Source organism: Elephas maximus, chromosome 13, assembly GCF_024166365.1.
Source record: "Elephas maximus indicus isolate mEleMax1 chromosome 13, mEleMax1 primary haplotype, whole genome shotgun sequence".
NCBI classification, from domain to species: domain Eukaryota; kingdom Metazoa; phylum Chordata; class Mammalia; order Proboscidea; family Elephantidae; genus Elephas; species Elephas maximus.
The window spans coordinates 35,451,490-35,469,930 of NC_064831.1; the positions used below are offsets into that span (position 1 = coordinate 35,451,490).

The 18,441-nt window shown below is 40.0% G+C and overlaps 1 long non-coding RNA gene across 3 annotated transcripts in view; it reads right to left on the reverse strand.

The window, feature by feature from the left end:
• Positions 1-850: 850 nt before the first annotated feature.
• LOC126087942 (uncharacterized) overlaps positions 851-18,441 on the reverse strand; it is a 134,614-nt gene continuing 117,023 nt past the window's right edge. For 2 of the 3 annotated variants that reach the window (XR_007519909.1, XR_007519907.1), the window contains one exon: positions 16,493-17,245. This is a non-coding gene — a long non-coding RNA (uncharacterized LOC126087942). Of the gene's footprint in view, positions 1,238-16,492; positions 17,246-18,441 lie in introns of those variants that run through there. The other variant, XR_007519908.1, reaches the window with a different exon arrangement.

The window sequence follows — 18,441 nt, forward strand, 5'->3', positions numbered from 1 at the left end:
CAGATAGGTGCTATAATTTTGGGAGGCTACCAAGTGATGGAAATCCTGGTGGCGTGGTGGATAAGTCCTACGGCTGCTAACCAAAGGGTTGGCAGTTCGAATCCTCCAGCCGCTCCTTGGAAACTTTATGGGGCATTTCTACTCTGTCCTATAGGGTCACTATGAGTTGGAATCAACTCGATGGCACTGGGTTTGGCTTTTTGTTTGGTCTACCGAGTGATAGGTATAACAGAAAGGCAGTGCGCCCTCTGGGCCCTCTTTCCTGGCCTCTGTTCCATGTGCCAAGCTTGCTGGGCTCACTTTGATTTACTCCACACATGAGCTTGCATATGTCTTTAATAGATTATGTTTTTCATATCAAAGATGCAGAGAAGAAAAAAAAAAAAAAAAAAACGATTTTAAAGTGCCAGAGCTTTCAGATGAGGCACATTTGTCAAAGACATGGGTTTCATCCATAACTCATCATGAGGCCAGACATTTTTGTTGTCACTGCTGCCACTGTCATGTTTTCTTGCAAATTTTCTCAAATGATACCCCTTTCTCTTTTCTGATATTAGTGTTGGGGCAGAAAGACTAAAGTTGTATCTCATTTGTCCTGATTGTTTCTTTGTCAACCTTATTAGACTCACTCTCAGGGCTAGTTTGTTCAGCCATTGCCCTCCTCTCTCTCAAGGTTTTTATAGTGTATTATTTACTCACGGTAGCCAACGGTGACGGTTAGTTTCAGTTGCAGAACTCATCACTTCTGCCCCTCCATTTTCTAGCCATTGCTTTTTATTCTTGCTGTACCCTGAAGCAACTTATGAAATATAAAATATAATGAAACATTCAAACATTTGACATTCTCCTTATGGGTTTTCAGAGAAAACACAGCGTGCACATGCTTTAGCTTTCATTAGTTACCTCAGCACTCCACAACGTTCACAGGACAGCAAGGCACATCTGCCCACACCTGCCGGTTGGCAGGGGCAACCTGATTTCATCGTCGTCAACACCACCATCGTCATCGTACTTCCACATCCATGGCGGAATATATGAAAGTCAGATGAACTGTACTAACAGCCTTTCATTGTGAACCCTGACTCCTTCACTCTTAGAACTGCCTTAGGTCTAGGTCAGCCTTAGAGGAAGGGGAAGAGACACAGACAGGACTTAGAAAGTTGGAGGTGGACAAGCCAGGGTTATGTGATATGTTTGTGCTGTCTCTCCCAAGCACCTGCTGGAACTTGTAGAATTCCTGTGGAAATAATTACATAGCGAAATTAGTGTGCATGCACGTGCCATTCAGCAGTGCCCAAGAGCTCAGCTGCTAACCAAAAGGTTGTCAGTTCAAATCCACCAACCCTTCCTTGGAAACCCTATAAGGCAGCTCTACTCTGTTCTATAGGGTTGCTATGAGTCTGAATCCACTCAACAGCAGTGGGTTTTTTTTTTTTTTTTTTTTTCTTTTGAGTGCAGAGATTATGATTTCCTTACTGGTGCCACTGCAAGAATGTGTGTGATGATGATGACTCCATGAACTGCTGGTTGGGGACATTTGTCACCCTCTGTAAAGCAAAGTATGGGTCCTTCTCAGACCTTCAATGCCTACAAAACTCTACTGGTCCTCTGTGGATCTTAGAGGCAGATTTTCCAGAAGCAGGATGGTATATAGGAAAGAAGTTTTGGGAGCCAGCAACTTCCATGTCAAGAATCATTTCTGCCACTGAATGGTTATTTCACCTTGAGGACCTCAGTTTGCCCATTTGTAAAATGAAGAATGGATTTTTCTACTAAAATCCTAGGATCTCCTCTCTAATCCCTGGGTCTCATGCTTCGCCCTAGGCTTTGAGCCACAATGGAAATGTTTGTGGAGCCTAAACTGGAACATACCACTGCCCCTTGTTTCACAGTTTCTCTACACTTTCTCAGAAAAAGAAAACAAAAAGCCTTATTTTATTTGCTACATTCCTAGCCAGTCTGTGGGTTTCAGGGATATCCCAGGAGCTCCAGCTATGCTGCAACATTTAATGTGGAACTTCCAGGTGACCTTCAAGCATTTTCTCCTTCAGGGTGGCTTGAGGTCGCCACGAATGGCTCCACAGGCAGTAATTTTCCTTCAGAGCTGGACATCGATGTCATTTAAGACAGGACATGGCCTTAACCTTCACCCTTGTCCTTTGCAGCATTCGAGTCTCCCATCGTTGGGCCCTTTGTTAACTGAGGGAGCTCACAAATTAACAGTTTAAGCAAGTTACTGTACCATCATTTTTCTCCTGGTCAGAGTTGACTGGTAACACAGAGCCTTTCTCTAGGATTTTTCAGTCAGGCTTGGTGAGATTCAGAAAGAGTCAGCAGCCTTTTTTTCTGACCAAGCTGCGACTGAACCACTGAGAGAAACAGAGAACAGAGTTGGAGAGACAGTGAAGAGTGACAGAGAGATAGAGAACAGGACAAAGGAAGAGCAAGAGAGTGGAATGTTCTGCCCTCCTATGTTTCAGCATTCAGACCTGCTAAGGAGCATATGCAATAACCCAAGCATCTCTTAATAAATTCCTCTTTTGCTTAAGACAGTACTATTTAGGTTTCTGCTTTTGCAGCCAAAAAAAAAAAATCCTAAACAAAACTCGGTTGGATGGGGCTCTAAAGTCCCCTAGCCTAAAAAACTACTCAATGCATGGATATCCTCTGCCAAGTATTACAGCAAATGCCACTTGTGGCAGGGAACTAGCTACTTCCTAAGGTGGCACTTTCAATAAACTCTAGCCATTATTACTAAATTATTATACTGAATTGAAGACTTTTCCATGGCAATGTTCTCTCATTACTCTATGAACATCCCTTAGACAAAACAAGTGTACCTTCCAAATGACAGTCCTTTAAATATCCCAAGGCAGTTAATATGACATACCTCACTCAATGTGTTAGGTTTCTTTTTCCCCCAACCCTGACATACCCAATTTCTTCCTCTCTTTTTCAGATGATACCTCTTTGAATTGCTTTACTTTCCTTATGAGAGTTTCCTAACTGCCCAATGATATACAGCCCAGAACAAGACACAACACTCCAAGTACGGTCTGAGCTTTGCAGAGAATGGCAGAATTCTCTCCTTCCTGATTCTCAGATTACACTTCAACCTAAGTTTGCAATCACTTCTTGACAATCCCAATTTACTGCTAACTTGAGCACCTACTTGTTTTTTACTCATGTTACAGATAGATTCCTGTCTCCTCGGCCTTGTTCTTACGAAGCTGTTTTTTAGATCCAAGTACAAGTCCTTACAAACTTTCATCTCAAATTCAGTAAATTAAAAAATTGAGGAAATTTAAATATAGATTGGATATTATGATTTTAGGAAATTATTATTTATTTCCTTCAATATGATTGATAGTGTTTAAGATATGAGGAAAGAGTGTATTTTTAGAAGATAATGAAGTAGTTAGCAGTGAAATTTTGAGGTTTGTAACTTATTTTAATGGATTAAAAAAATAGATACTTACAAAGATAGGTAAAGAAAATTGGTAAACGTTAACCATTGTTTAATCTAAGTATGTGGTGAGTATTCTTTCAACCTTACTGTATGTATGGGATTTCGCTTATTAAAAAGTTGGAGAAAATTCAACCCAGTATTTTAGCTTGTTAAGATAATTTTGAGTTGTGAGTCTGTCATCCTTGCACCCTCCCTACGTTTATGTCATCTGCAAATTAAATAAGTATTACTTACATATCTTCATTCAAGTCATAACCAAAATTACTGAAGAGGATGTGGTCGCCGACTTTACATTGGTTTATCCACTAGATATCTTGCTCCAAGCCCATGTCAGTCAGTCAATCAGTGCCTTTATGTATTACTGTTCAACAAGTTAAGTGTCAGCTTAATGATCCTAGTCCCACATCATGTTTTCCATCATTTCCACAAGGATATTATGACACACACTGGTAGCCTCTTTCTGGAGTTCATATTAATTATGTCTCTGTGTGTGATGCATCGTGATAGAGTGACAAAAAGCGTGAGACTTGGAGACAGACCACATCAGTTTAAATCCTCGCTGGGCTACTTGGCAGCTATGTGACCCTGGGTGAGCTTAATCATCTGCCTGAACTTTAATTTCTTCGTCCCTAAATTGGAAAAAGAACAGTTGCAATGATCAATTAGATTTTTTTTTTCATTCATCTAACACTATGCTATGTCCCCGGAAAGGTGCCAGGTGCTGCACATGAAGTGTATTAAGGGCACAGAAAAGTGCTCAGTAAGTTACAGTGCACCTCCCCTCCACCCTTATGGAGTAGATTTCACTCTACTTGTATCAACAATCAACGTCCATGGAAGCAGCAGTCAAAAAATCAGACATATTGCACTGGAAAAATCTGCTACAAAAGACCTCTTTAAAGTTTTAAAAAACAAAAATATCCTTTAACAACTAAGATGTATCCGACCCAAGTCATGATCTTTTCAATCACTTCAGTGAGAAGGATGATCAAAGGAGAATTAATGCATTTCAACTGTGGTGCTGAAGAAGAATATTGAATATACTGTGGACTGCCAAAGAATGAACAAATCAGTCTTAGAAGCAATACAACCAGAATGTTCCTTAAACACATCATGAAAAAAGACCAATTGCTAGAAAAAGATGGCATGTTTGGGAGACAGTCAGCAAAAATAGAGAAACCCTCAAGAAGATAGATTGACACAATTGCCATGAAAATAGACTCAAACATACTAACGATCATGAAGATGGTACAGGACCCAGCAACATGTCCTTCCATTATACCTGAGGTAACCATGAGTTGTAGCCAACTGAATTGCAAGTAACAGCAACAACAACTGCCATTGTGAGAAGATACCCATCAGAAGAAGCCTGTGCTTAAGTAGCTCTCCTTTAGCAGAGAACAGAGTAGCTGGGGTGGTGCAACAGTTAAGTGCTCAGCTGCTAACTGAAAGATTGGCTGTTCAAACCTACTAGCTGCTCTGAGGGCGAAAGACTTGGTGATCTGCCTCCATTGCCATCAGGTAGATTTATACCCCTAATCCCACATAGGACAGAGTAGAACTGCCCCTTAGAGCTTCCAAGGAGTGCCTCATGGATTTGAACTGCTGCTCTTTTGGACAGCAGCTGTAGCATTTAACCACTGTGCCACCAGGGTTTCCTCCATAAAGAATACAGCCTAGAATACCCTATAAAACAATTCTACCCTGTCACATGTGGCCACTATGTGTTGGAACCGACTCAAGGGCACACAACAGCAGATAGTAATGCTTTGAGACTATGAGAACTAAGACCAGAAAGCTTTGATGAGGAAACGAACAGAGAGCAGAGATGTCTCAAGAGGAAGAGAAGTATCCTGGTGGCCAAATAGCCTGAAAGTCTGCGATAATCAGAAGTTGGAAAAGGAGGGAGGAGAGGTGATGAGGGGCCCTAAGAAAATTGCACTGACTTTATAACCAACTCTAAATCCACTTGAAGCCCTACTTCACTGTGAGGAGACAATCCTTCAGACAAGTCAGGTGGCCATGGTTTTTCCCATTCCTTTCTCTCATGGCATCTTTAGGCCTCAGAACAAACCACCACCCCCACTGAAGCCTGATATTTGCTAGCACAATTAGTCACGTGGTATTAAGGGTATAAAACTGGGTGTGGGAAGGCCCTCTTTGTTTCCTCAGCTATGATGCTAAACCCATTACGGTCGAGTCAATGCTGTCTCATAGCAACCCTATAGCTACGATGCTAGTGGGGCACATATAACATTAAGCTTACAGCTAACTTAACTGGACCTACCTGGCCAGAGGAGCCCAGCAGGAGATAAGGTCCTATTTAAATTCCTCACCCATGGCACAAAGAGGAGTGCGCATGAAAGAGTAGTTATCTCCACCTGGATAGATTTCTTCAGTTGGAGAAATGCACAAAAATTTGTTCTGGCATGCTGTATGCTTCTTATTGCAAGTAATAAAAGCTACTTTTCACATGCTAACACTTTGAAAGTGTCTGGTGTATTCAAACTCTGATTAGGAGAATGTGCTATTCAGGGATCAATCAATATTGCTTGGTGCCCTATTTCTAATGGCCTTCTTTCTAATTAGAAATTGGAGGCAAATGGGAGTGTCTCACATCTTCTTTTGCTAAATGCACTTTATTTATCTTTTAATGATATTTTATTGTGTTTTAGGATTAAAGTTTACACAGCAAATTGTTGTTGTTGGTGGTATTAGGTGCTGTCGAGTCAGTTTCCAACTCATAGTGACCCTATGTACGACAGAATGCAACACTGCCTGGTCCTGTACCGTCCTCATAATTTTTGTTATGTTTGAGCCCATTGTTGCAGCCACTGTGTCAATCCATCTCATTGAGGGCCTTTCTTTTTCACTGACCCCTCTACCTTACCAAACATGATGTGTTTTTCCAGGAACTGGTCCCTCCCGATAACATGTTCGAAGGTCATGAGACAAAGTCTCTCCATCCTTACTTGGGAGGAGCACTCTGGCTATACTTCTTCCAAGACAGATTTGTTCTTTCTTCTGGCAATCCATGGTATATTCAATATTCTTTGCCAACACCTTAATTCAAAGGCATCAATTCTTTTTCAGTCTTCCTTATTCATTTTCCAGCTTTCTCATGCATATGAGATGACTGAAAATACCATGGCTTGGGTTAGGCACACCTTAGTCCCCAAAGTAACGTCTTTGCTTTTTAACACTTAAAAGAGGCCTTTTGAACAGATTTGCCCAGTGCAATACGTCCTTTGATTTCCTGACTGCTCCTTCCATGGGCATTGACTATGGATTCAAGTAAAATAAAATCCTGGAAAACTTCAATATTTTTTATCACAATGTTGCTTATTAGAGTTGTGAGGGATTTTGTTTCCTTTATGTTGAGGTGTAATCCAAATTGAAGGCTGTAATCTCCGATCTTCATCAGGAAGTGCTTCAAATCCTCTTCACTTTCAGCAAGTAAGATTGTGTTATCTGCATATTAGGGGCTGTTAATGAGTTTTCCTCCAATCCTCATGCTGTGTTCTTCTTCATATAGTCCACCTTCTCAGCTTATTTGCTCAACATGCAGATAGAGTAAGTACGGTGAATGGATACAACACTGACACACGCCTTTCCTGATTTTAAAACCCATGGTATCCCCTTGTTCTATTTGAATGACTGCCTCTTGGTTTATGTTTAGTTTCTGCATAAGCACAATTAAGTGTTCCGAAATTCCCACCCTTCAAAATATTATCCATAATTTGTTATGATCCACACAGTTGGACGCCTTTGCATCAACAATTAAAAAAAAAAAAAAAGCATTGCCATTGAGTAGATTCTGACTCATAGTGACCCTATAGGACAGAGTAGGACTGCCTCATGGGGTTTGCAAGGAACTGCCGACCTTTTGGTTAGCAACTAAGCTCTTTGCCACTGTGCTACCAGGGCTCCTTTATCTTCAATAAAACACAGGTTAGTATCTTTCCGGTATTCTCTGCTTTCAGCCAAGATCCATCTGACATCAGCAGTGGCATCCCTCAATCCAAGTCCTCTTCTGAATCCGGCATGAATTTCTCACACTTCCCTGTTAATGTACTACGGCAATTGCTTTTGAATTATCATCAGCAAAATTTTACTTGTGTGTCATGTTAATGTTATTGTTCAATAATTTCCACATTCTGTTGGCTCATCTTTCTTTGAAATAGACACAAATATGGATCTCTTCCAGTCAGTTGGCCAGGTAGCTGTCTTCCAAATTTCCTGGTATAAATGAGAGAGGCTTCCAGCATTGCATCCATTTGTTGAAACTTCTCAGTTGGTATCCTGTCAATTCCTGGAGGCTTGCTTTTTGTCAATGCCTTCAGTACGGCATGGATTTCTTCCTTCAATAACATTGGTTGTTGATCATATGCTACCTCCCGAAATGTTTGAACATTGACCATTTCTTTTTGGTACAGTGACCCCGTGTATTCCTTCTGTCTTCTTTTGATATTTCCCATGTCATTCAATATTTTGCCTATAGAATCCTTCAATATTGCAACTAAAGGTTTTAATTTTTTTCCAGTTCTTTCAACTTGAAAAATGTGTGTCCTTCGCTTTCAGCTTTGTAACTCCAGGTCTTCGCACATTTCATTATAATACTTTGCTTTGTCTTCTTGAGCCACTCTTGGAAATCTTCTGTTTGGCTCTTTTACTTCATCATTTCTTCCATTCACTTCATCTACTCTACTTTCATGAGCAAGTTTCAGGGTCTCTTCTGACATTCATTTTGGTCTTTTCTTTCTTTCATGGCTTTTTAACGACCTCTTGCTTTCCTCATGTATGATGTCCTTGACGTCATCCCACAACTTATCGCATCTTTGGTCATTAGTGTTCAACCCAACAAATCTATTCTTGAGATGGTCTCTAAATTCAGGTGAGATATACTCAAGGTCATGCTTTGGCTCTCATGGACTTTTTAAAATTTTCTTCAGCTTCAACTTGAACGTGCATATGAGCAATTGATGGTCTGTTCTGCAGTCAGTCCCTGGCATTGCTCTGTATTGAAATTCTTTATTATCTCCTTCCACAGATGTAGTCAATTTGAGTCCTGAGTATTCCATCTGGTGGGGTCCACATATAGTCATTGTTTATGTTTTTGAAAAAAGGTATTTCCAATGATCATGTGATAGACTTTTGCAAGACCAATGACCTATTTATTGGAAATACCTTTTTTCAACAACATAAACAATAACAGCAAATTAGGTTCCCATTAACAATTTTTATACAAGTTGTTCTGTGACATTGGTTACATTTTTCACAATGTGTCAGCGTTCCCATTGTTTCTATTCTGTTTACTCTGTTTCCATTAATCTAGGGTCCCTGCCCCTCCTTACCTTCTCATGTTTGCTTTACTGTAAATGGTGATTATTTGGTGTCATATAGTTGATTATTCAAGGGAACACAGTACTCATGGGTGATATTGTTTAGTTTACAAGCCAATCTATTATTTGGATGAAAGGTAATCTCCAGGAGTGGCTTCAGTTCCAAGTTCAAAGGGTATCTTAAAACAATAGTCTCAGGGGTTCCTCTAGTCTCTATTGGTCCCGTAAGTCTGGCCTTTTTTAGGAATTTGAATTTTATTCTAGATTTTTGTCCCATTCTATTTGGGACTTTCTATTGTATCTCTGATCAGAACAGTCAGTGGCGGCAGCTGGGTACCATCTAGTTCTTCTGGTCTCAGGCTAGATGAGGACATGATTTGTGTGTGCTATTAGTCCTGTGAGTTAGTTTCTTCAAGTCTTTGGTTTTCTTCATTCTCTTTTCTTACAGAGAAATAGAGAGCAATAGCTGTATCTTAGATGGCCACTCATAAGCTACATACAAGCTGTTTAAAAGATTAAAATTCTGTGTGTCATTTCCTTGTAAAACCCTTCAAAGGCCCTCACTGCCTTCAGGATAGGGTCCAGAGTATATAGCATAGAAATTTCCTTAGGGTTTGCTGCTCACCTACATTTCAGCCCCACCACTCCTCACTCTCTCCAGTTCTATACCTTGGTTGCCCAGAACTAACCTGCAATTTCCTGAATTGCTTTGGACCTTTGCACTTACAGTATTCTGTCTACCTGAGAAGCCTCCACCCTCACCCCATCCTCAGCTTCACATTTAACTCCTATTTCCATCCTTGGAAACCCTATCTCTAACCCGCAGCATTCTGTGCATTGCACTAGTCCTTTCATTTATCATTCTGTATAATAACTTACTATGTAACGCAAACATTTGCCAGCTGAAAGTCCCTAAGTCCTGAATCCCTAAATAAAATAGCTCAGGTGGGAAACTCTGGTAGTCTCGCCTTATATGCTTGGATTTCCAAGGGCCTTATGTTTCAACAGAGTCCTAGTTGCCCAGTGGTTAAAAGTTCAGCTGCTAACCAAAAGGTTAGCAGTTCAAATCTATCAGCAGCTCCTGGGAATCCCCATGGGGCATTCTACTCTGTCCTATAAGGTCACTATGAGTTGAACTGACCCGACAACACTTTTTTTTTTTTTTTTTTTAACGTTCCTATGGGAGTCCACGGGCAGTGCAAACCATTAACACGCTTAGCTGCTAACAAAAAAGGTTTGGTGATTTGAGTCTACCCAGAGGGTCCTGGGAAGAAAGGCCTGGAGATCTACTTCCAAAAACTCAACCACTGAAAACCTATGCAGCACAATTCTAATCTGACACACATAGGGTTGCCATGAGTCAACATCGACTCAATGACAACCGATTGGTTATGTTCTGACCTCCACTCACTCTGACACCCTTGCAGTCATTCACTATTCTATCTCTTAGAGCTACCTCTACCCTTTACAACATTGCACCTTCCCAATGGATATTCCCTATTCTCCTGAACTCCTCCAACTTACCAGGAATATAAGGCTCTTGTACATAACATACTTTTATAGAACATTGTCATCAATAATGGGGGATGATTGCAATCCAGGGCAGGAAATAACTTGAAAATCCATGTTCCTTGGAACTTCTCCATAGTGGAATTTTCACTGGCCTTATCTGCCCAGAAAGCCCATCCTTCTGCCTCTGCACTGTTGTCTTCCTCTCCCACCTGAAGCCTTTCCACTCCTCTCTCTGTTTTACTCTATGTTCTGAAGCCTAACAAGAAAATCCCAGATACCTGACACTTTATTATGCAAATCAATTTTGCTCTTCTGTCCAAACCTCTTCCACCATACTGCTTCTAAGAGTCCTTGTGTTTTATAATTTAAAATGGCCCATGCTATCATTTTCCCAAACAAGGTCCCCCCCCCCCCCCCCCCGCAAAAGAAGCTCTGCTGGCTCAAACGTCTGCCTGCTTTAGTTAATTCATCATCTCTGACAGAAAACTAGAAGATCCATGAGGGCTAAAATTATTGCTTGAATCACCAGCACAGTGAGTGACTGGTGCATCACAGATTCTCAGTGAATGTTGTTAAAAGAAGGAAGCAAAAAGAAAGCAGAGAAATACATCTCTAATTGTGGAATATCAGGTTATAATAGGGATGAAGAAGGCCCAGGGAATAGAGATGTTACTTCTACAGAAGCATGTGGCTCTAGCCCACCAGTTGCTCCTCAGGAGAAAGATGTGGCAGTCTGATTCGGTAAATATTTGCAGCTTTAGAAACCCTGTGGGGCAGTTCTACTCTGTCCTACAGGTTTCTTATGAGTTGGAATCAACTCGACAGCAGTGGTTTGGTGTTTGGTTTATACAGACCTGTACTTCTGAAGGAGCCCTTGTGGCATAATGATTAAGTGCTACAGCGGCTAACCAAAAAGTGGGCAGTTGGAATCCACCAGCTGCTCTTTGGACACCCTATAGGGCAGTTCTACTCTGTCCTACGGGGTCGCTATGGGTTGGAATCGACTCCACAGCGATGGGTACTTCTGAAATCAGATGACTTCACATCCTACTTAAAACTTCTCCAGTGAGCTCTTAAGAATAGCTCAGCTACAGGAAATCTCTTTCTGCTTTGTCTCTATATGCTGTCAGTTTTACGGGGAAGGACCCCAAGTAATGATGACCCTATGTTGCAAGGCCTGCCCAGTCCAATGCTAGCTGTGAAAAACACCAGTTGTAGTGCCTACTCATGGTTACCCCGTGTGCATCAGAGTGCAACTCTGCTCCACAGGGTTTTCAATGGTTAATTTTTTGGAAGTAGATCACCAGGCTTTTTTTTCGAGGTTCTTCTGTATGGACTTGAGCCTCCAACCTTTTTGTTAGCAGCTGAACGTGTTAGCCATTTGTCTCGCCCAGGGACTTCCAATGTTGCCTATAATTGGGCGGCAATTCTGCCTATTCTGAGGTGTAGTATTTAGAATCCCACTTGCCCACAAATATAACCCACATTCTCCAATGTTTACTTTATTAATAATAAAGTTGATAGAGTAAAAGCTGCGTAAGCCAGAACCTGTGTAAGAGAAGGAAAATTCACATATTTTACACTAAAACAAGAGATAGAAAAGTGGTAAGACTGCACCCTGTCAAAGAGGGAAAACTTGTGAGACCTGGAAAAGCAAGGCAGTCTCATCGAGTTCCGGCTCTTATGGGTTTCACTGTATTTTAACCACTTGCCTAAAAATACAACTTTTATCAGTACCCTGGTGGCGTACTGGTTAAGTGCTACAGCTGCTAACCAAGAGGCCGGCAGTTCAAATCCACCAGGCGCTCCTTGGAAACTCTGTGTGCAGTTCTGTTCTGTCCTATAGGGTCGCTATGAGTCGGAATCGACTTGACGGCAGTGGGTTTGTTTTTTTTGGTTTAAAGTTGATATTTTGGTCATATTCTCCAATATCAATTTTATCAGTAATAAAGTAGATATTCTCATCTCAAAAAAAAAAAAAGTCACTTTGCAGCAAGTTACTTTCCAATACCCTAAGAATAAAATTTAAATTCTGTGCGATAGCCTAAACGATTAAGCCATGCCTTTCTCTCCAGCTTCATCTCCTCCCACTCTAGTCAGTCTCACCTTCATTCTCTTTGAGACCACATCAAGCTCATTTTTGCTTTGTTGTTGTTAGTTGCTGTCAAGTCGATTTCAACTCATGGCTACCCCATGTGTGCAGAGTAGAACTGCTCCGTAGGGTTTTCAAGGCTGTGATCTTTCAGAAGCAGATCTCCAAGCTTGTCTTCTAATGTTCTTCTGGATGGGTTCGAGCCGCCAGCCTTCTCGCTGGTCCTTGTATTTTTTCCTCCTTCAGCCCCTTCCCATTCCCCATAGTTGATTTCTTATCTTTCAGGTCTTAGCTCATATGTCACCATCCTGGAGAGGTCTTTCTGATGACCCAAGCTCCACTTCAGCTTATTAGCTCTGTTACATCATCCTACTTTATTTTCTGTACTGTACATAAAAAAATTACGACATAATATTATGTTTTTTGTGTATTTAATGACATTTCTTTTTCTTTCCTGCTCCACACCCACTACCAATGGAATGCCAACTCCATGAGAGCAGAAATTTTGTTTCTTATTCACCTTTCTATTCCCAACCTCTAGAACAGTGCCTGGCACAAAGTAGGTGTTTAATAAATAGTTGTAGAATGAATTAATGAATTAAAGAATACCACAAGTGGTCATCTAATCTACTCACAGTTTAAGGTACTGGGAATTCTGAGAGCAACCTTGAAGAACTATGACAGTGTGTCTGCATCAGAAAAAACTTATTTACATAATTAAGTAACAACAGCTAGTTCTCCATGATATTCTTGTACAGTCCACCTGGTGTCTGTAAAGAGCTTCAGCTGCACTTCCACATACAACAAATTAATCTTATATTTCACTCTAAACACTCCCTAATTCACATCGTCTTGGAAAATATGTTCACATTTTTTTATGCCAGTTCTTTAGATGCTACATTGGAATGAAAGATGAGACGGACAGTTATGAAGTTAATTATATTTTTAATATCAATTTATTCGTTACCAGTACCAGATATAAAAGAACTTTCAAGAAGTAGAAGATGATTCTCAGATATTTATAATCTGTATTTTCTAATAAACCCAGGCAGTTCATACATGTCCCAAGTCTTCCAGTACCTTCTTCTTTTAAAAAAAAAAATAGGAATCATTAATCGCTACTCTGGTAAAAGTCCTAATGATCTTTTACATAGCTTGCTTCAAAGATAGGCTCTCCAGACTCCCTGCCCAATAACGAAGTCCAAGCTGGGCAGGCCCTGTTAGGAGTTCTCTGTCACTTCATAAAGCTGGTGCTCTTTCTGGGTCACACAAGAAAAGGCTACCATTTCCTTTGTCTGGTGGACAAAGAAATACATCTAGGCTCTGTCTTCTTCTCAAGCTTGATCCATGTTACATGTTCTCCGTCTATGTTTATTCTCCCTCCATCCTCTCATCCTTCCCTCCACCCCCTAATTCCTACAGTCTGGATTGACATCTGGGCCCACTGTTTCCAAGGAGAAAATTTATACTCATTGCCATTACCAAGGTATCTCTATGGATTCAAGTTAGACTTCTTCCAAGAGTTTAGAACGAGCAAGTAAATTGGTGCAATCTCACGCAGCATTTCCAAGAGCAACTGGTACTTTCCTACCATTTGCAGAGTCCCACGTTTTGCCTTCCCTTTAATCTCTAGCAAGTATAGATCTTCTCACAATCCACCAGGGCAGTGTCTGACCTCCACTTGTGCCCATCATTTTAACAGTGGGGTATACGATCCCACTTCACAGTTACCTATTAAAGATTGGGATTAATCTACTTAATCACTGTTCCAAGCCCTTTCTCCTTTGTTTCTCTTAGACTCGTTTAGTCCTCTGCAGAGCTTCACCCTACTGCTATGAGCACATGTGCAAACAGCCTTCTTCCTATTTTCATTCCACTCCCACCCACAGCCAAGCCTTCTCCCAAGCTGCACTCTAAATTCAGAACATCTGTCCTGCCTAAACTTACTTATTTTTCTCCCTTGCTTCACTTAAACAGCTCATAAAGCCTTTCTAGAACAATTAATGCTATGTATTTATAAATTATTTACCATTGGCTTCTGAAAAAATTTATGGCATATATATAATCAACTGGGAAAAAATTATTCTTTTTATATGCAACACAAATTACATCACAAACAACCTTTCTAGTGCACTTATCTCTTTGATTTAAATAAATTAAAAATTTCAGTTAATTATATTCTTAATTTATTTATTTCTGGTACCGCCATAACGCCAGACTAAACATTTTAGAAGACACTATGGAAAAAGCTAATACCACCTACAAATATTCACAATATGTTAGGTTCCTATCCTAGTAGCTACTTTGTATAAAGTCTCTAATCCTCACAATTCTTTAAATTTGGGGGAAAGAATTCAACTAAATTGAATAAAACTTTACTCATATTTAAAATACAAGTCGACAGTAGTTTTTGGATTAGACTTCAGGAGAACACAGATGATACTGTTTTGCTCATCAGTTTGCACAGTTCTGGGCACATAATGAACAGTCATTATATATGTGGCGGATGAACGAATAAACAAATGAATAAGGTTGCTTAAGATCACTTAACCTGTAGATACTAAAGTTTGGTTTTAGTTTAGCTCTCTCAGACATCAAAGCCGATGTTTGTTTCTTCTTTTGTTTTTTCACAAGTAAATGAAGTCCAGGCTCTTTCCATTACCACGGTCATAACTCTCTTTATCCCGTGTTAATTTGTTGTTGCTAATTCCCTTTCATTTTACAGATTTTGCTTTCTTAGTTGAGTTTAGTAATGACTGGAAAAGACCAATCTGCAAGAAAGGTAAGCTTACAATAGGTGGCAGTAGTGTGTCAGTCACATGACCCAAGTGGCAAGGCTTCAAACTATAGGTTAATTTGATTGACATAGAGATAAGTAAACTTCACCTCTTTCTTCCTTCAAATATGATACCAACAAAAACTAAAAAAGGGGAAACCCTGGTGGCATGTTATAAAAAATAATTAAACAAACAATATTAACTATTACAGCAGGAAATATTTTCAATTCACTTTTGAAAGGAAAAAAAAAAAAAAATCTATGGTGCCATTCAAGAAATTCCTCACTAGTTCTACCTCTTCAGACAATTCGTTCTCCCATGTCAAGCTTCTTTATCAACAAAGCCTTCCTGGACAACTGGTTTGTTAGGAGAGTTTGTCTTCTCTCTTCCTCCCCCATTCACCTTTCCTTCATTTTGCACACTAACGAAAGAGATACCTTCTGTTAGTTTTCTCAGCTTCCCTTCTTTCTGAGTTTACTCTTTTCTTTTGTACACTGAAAAAGCAAAAAGTTGAAGAAATAGCTGCATAGTAGCCTGATGTTGCTGACACTGTTTTTACCCAGCTGAAAGAATGTTAGTTTTCTCCACACCATCCGTCAAGAGTCTATTTTACCAACCTACAATGAGCCTAGCTCATGGAGAGCATGCATGGGCAAGCCTTGTTGAATGAAGAGTTCCATATCAGAAGGGATATTGGGGTTTCAAAACAAAGGAGTAAGTTTATTAATTGAGCAAATTTCTAGAGCCACTGCAGAAATGGACTAGAAAGCAAAAATCAGCATCTGTAAAGACCCAGAGGAAAGAAAGCCCATGTCACTTTCAGGAAGCTGAAATCATACACCCTGAATGAACAAGACGTCTCCATCAGCTCCCACTTCTCCACAGCCCCTTATTAGTGAGCTTACCCTGCATATAGTCTTTTGCTGCCTAGTCAGAAATTTTCTGCGTTTTACGAAACCTATACCCCCTTTGGCCAGAGCTGGTTAAATGGCTAACCCAGGGCTGGTATCTACCTCAATAATAAATAGCCAGTCTACCTGCTGGCTAGTGATGTATGACCCATGATTTGGCATTGAAAAATAAACTGAACAAATCAATTTTCTTCCTCAGAAATTTGAACGAATAAGCACCAAGTAAATGAACCAGTCGTAAATGATAATTAAAACCGAGACTTTGGAGGAAAAATGACAGGACATTTACCATCCAAAATTATAAAGAAGTAAAAGTCATTAGTAAGAAAAAAGATCAAGTAAGAGAAAGAATGGAACAGATATGCAGAACACAGCAGAACATGCTTCATATAAATACAATTTTATTTTTTAAAAACCTATTCCACACCTTTACCCTCATAAGCATACGTAACAAGGCTATGCAGCTAGCCTGGCCATGGTCTACCCCATCATCTTTGTTTTTCTTAATACCATTGTAGCAATACCCTCAAAGTGCCTTTGCTCCTCTCTTCTTATTCCATTGTCCAGACAATCCCATTTTACAGATTATATCAAGCAACAAGGAGGATTAACAGCTGGCCTAAGGTATATGGTAAATTTGGGGTGAGGCTTTGTCTTAGTCTGAGTTCTCTCAAGGAGTAAAACTAGATTATGTGTGTATAAAACCCATTGCCATCGAGTAGATTCCAACTCATAGCAACCCTATAGGACAGAGTAGAACTGCCCCATAGTTTCCAAGGAGTACCCAGTGGATTCGAACTGCTGACCTCTTGGTTAGCAGACATAGCTCTTAACCACTATGCCAACACGGTTTCCAATACATGTATGTATGTGTGTATATATGTATATAAATACACACACACACATAATAGCAACATATACACATATATGTATATATATATGTGTGTGTGTATACAGAAAGAGAGACATTTACTTCAAGAAAATGGCTCACACCGTTGTGGGGGCTGGCAAGCCCCAAATCCAAGGGGTCAGGTGGTAAACTGGAGACCTCTGCTGGTTCACAGGGTTGCAGGAGCTGGTGAACACAAAACCTGCAGGTCAGGCAGCAGGTTGGAGGCTTCTGTAGACTTATCTCCGAGAAGCTGAAGGTCAGGCGATAAGAAGGCAGGGTCAAAAGAGAGCGAGTTTTGGTAGAACATTCATTTACATACTGGAGGCAGGCCACACCTCAGTGAAACTCCCTTTTCAACTGATTGATCCCACCATGGAAGGTGATTTCATTATATTACACTATGGACGAGCAACCAGTCCAGTACTGCCAAACCATTGAGGGTTAGCCTAGCCAAGCTGACGTATAACATTAACTATCACAGCCTTCAATGAGAACATGTTTTTTACTCCTTTAGCGTTATTCTCTTCATTGTGCCACGAATTAATCACGAGACAGTACCTTAAAAGCAATTAGACCCTACATCTGCCCTGGCCAGAGATTTCTCACAGCCATCCTCTGCTTCTCATCCAGCTTGTCAGTTCCACACTATAAATTATTTACATACCTGAAAGTATAAAACAACACTTTTAATATTTAGCTTAATGACTTTCTAGTGTGTGCCATTATTATGATGTTGCCATTCCATCGAGCTTAGTGCAAATGACATTATTAAATTGAACTGGCAGTAAAAATTTACATTCTTTAAGTCTTGTGTTTGAGAGCTTTATTTTAATAAAGTCTTTGCAAGAGAAGCCTTCCCCTATTCACTTACTCTTTCTCATAAAACGAAACAAAGCAAAAAATTTCTCCAGGCCTTTAAATGGGGGCCTATTGAAAAATTAATCCTAACTGCTATCACAGTGACAAAGTCACTTTAGAGTGTTTTTTAGTATTTAATTGACTGTTTTTTGCCATAAGTATCAAGTTCTAAAAGTAGCGTTGAAGGAGGAGGAGGAATCTAAGTCAGCACATATCCTGGTAAATTTCACAATGGCAAAGGCTTGGTTAAAATAATTTGTCAAATTGTGTTAACTGCTCTATTGCAACTCCAGGTGTTGCCATGGAAATTCATGCCTAGCTAACACACACACACACATACACACACACACACAGAACCAGTTCATGGTATTTTTTTTAGTTATACACTTATCCATATTCTCATTAAATTGAATACAAATGAAATATTCCTCAGAAATCTCATTGATGTTCCCGTAAGAATTCTGTGAAAAGTGAAATAACTTATGCAACTGGTAAACCACAGTGAATATTAAAATGATAGCCTATTCCACAAAAAAACTAGATTTTTAAAATGAGCATGTGTGAAATTCTGAATAATCTTTTATTCAA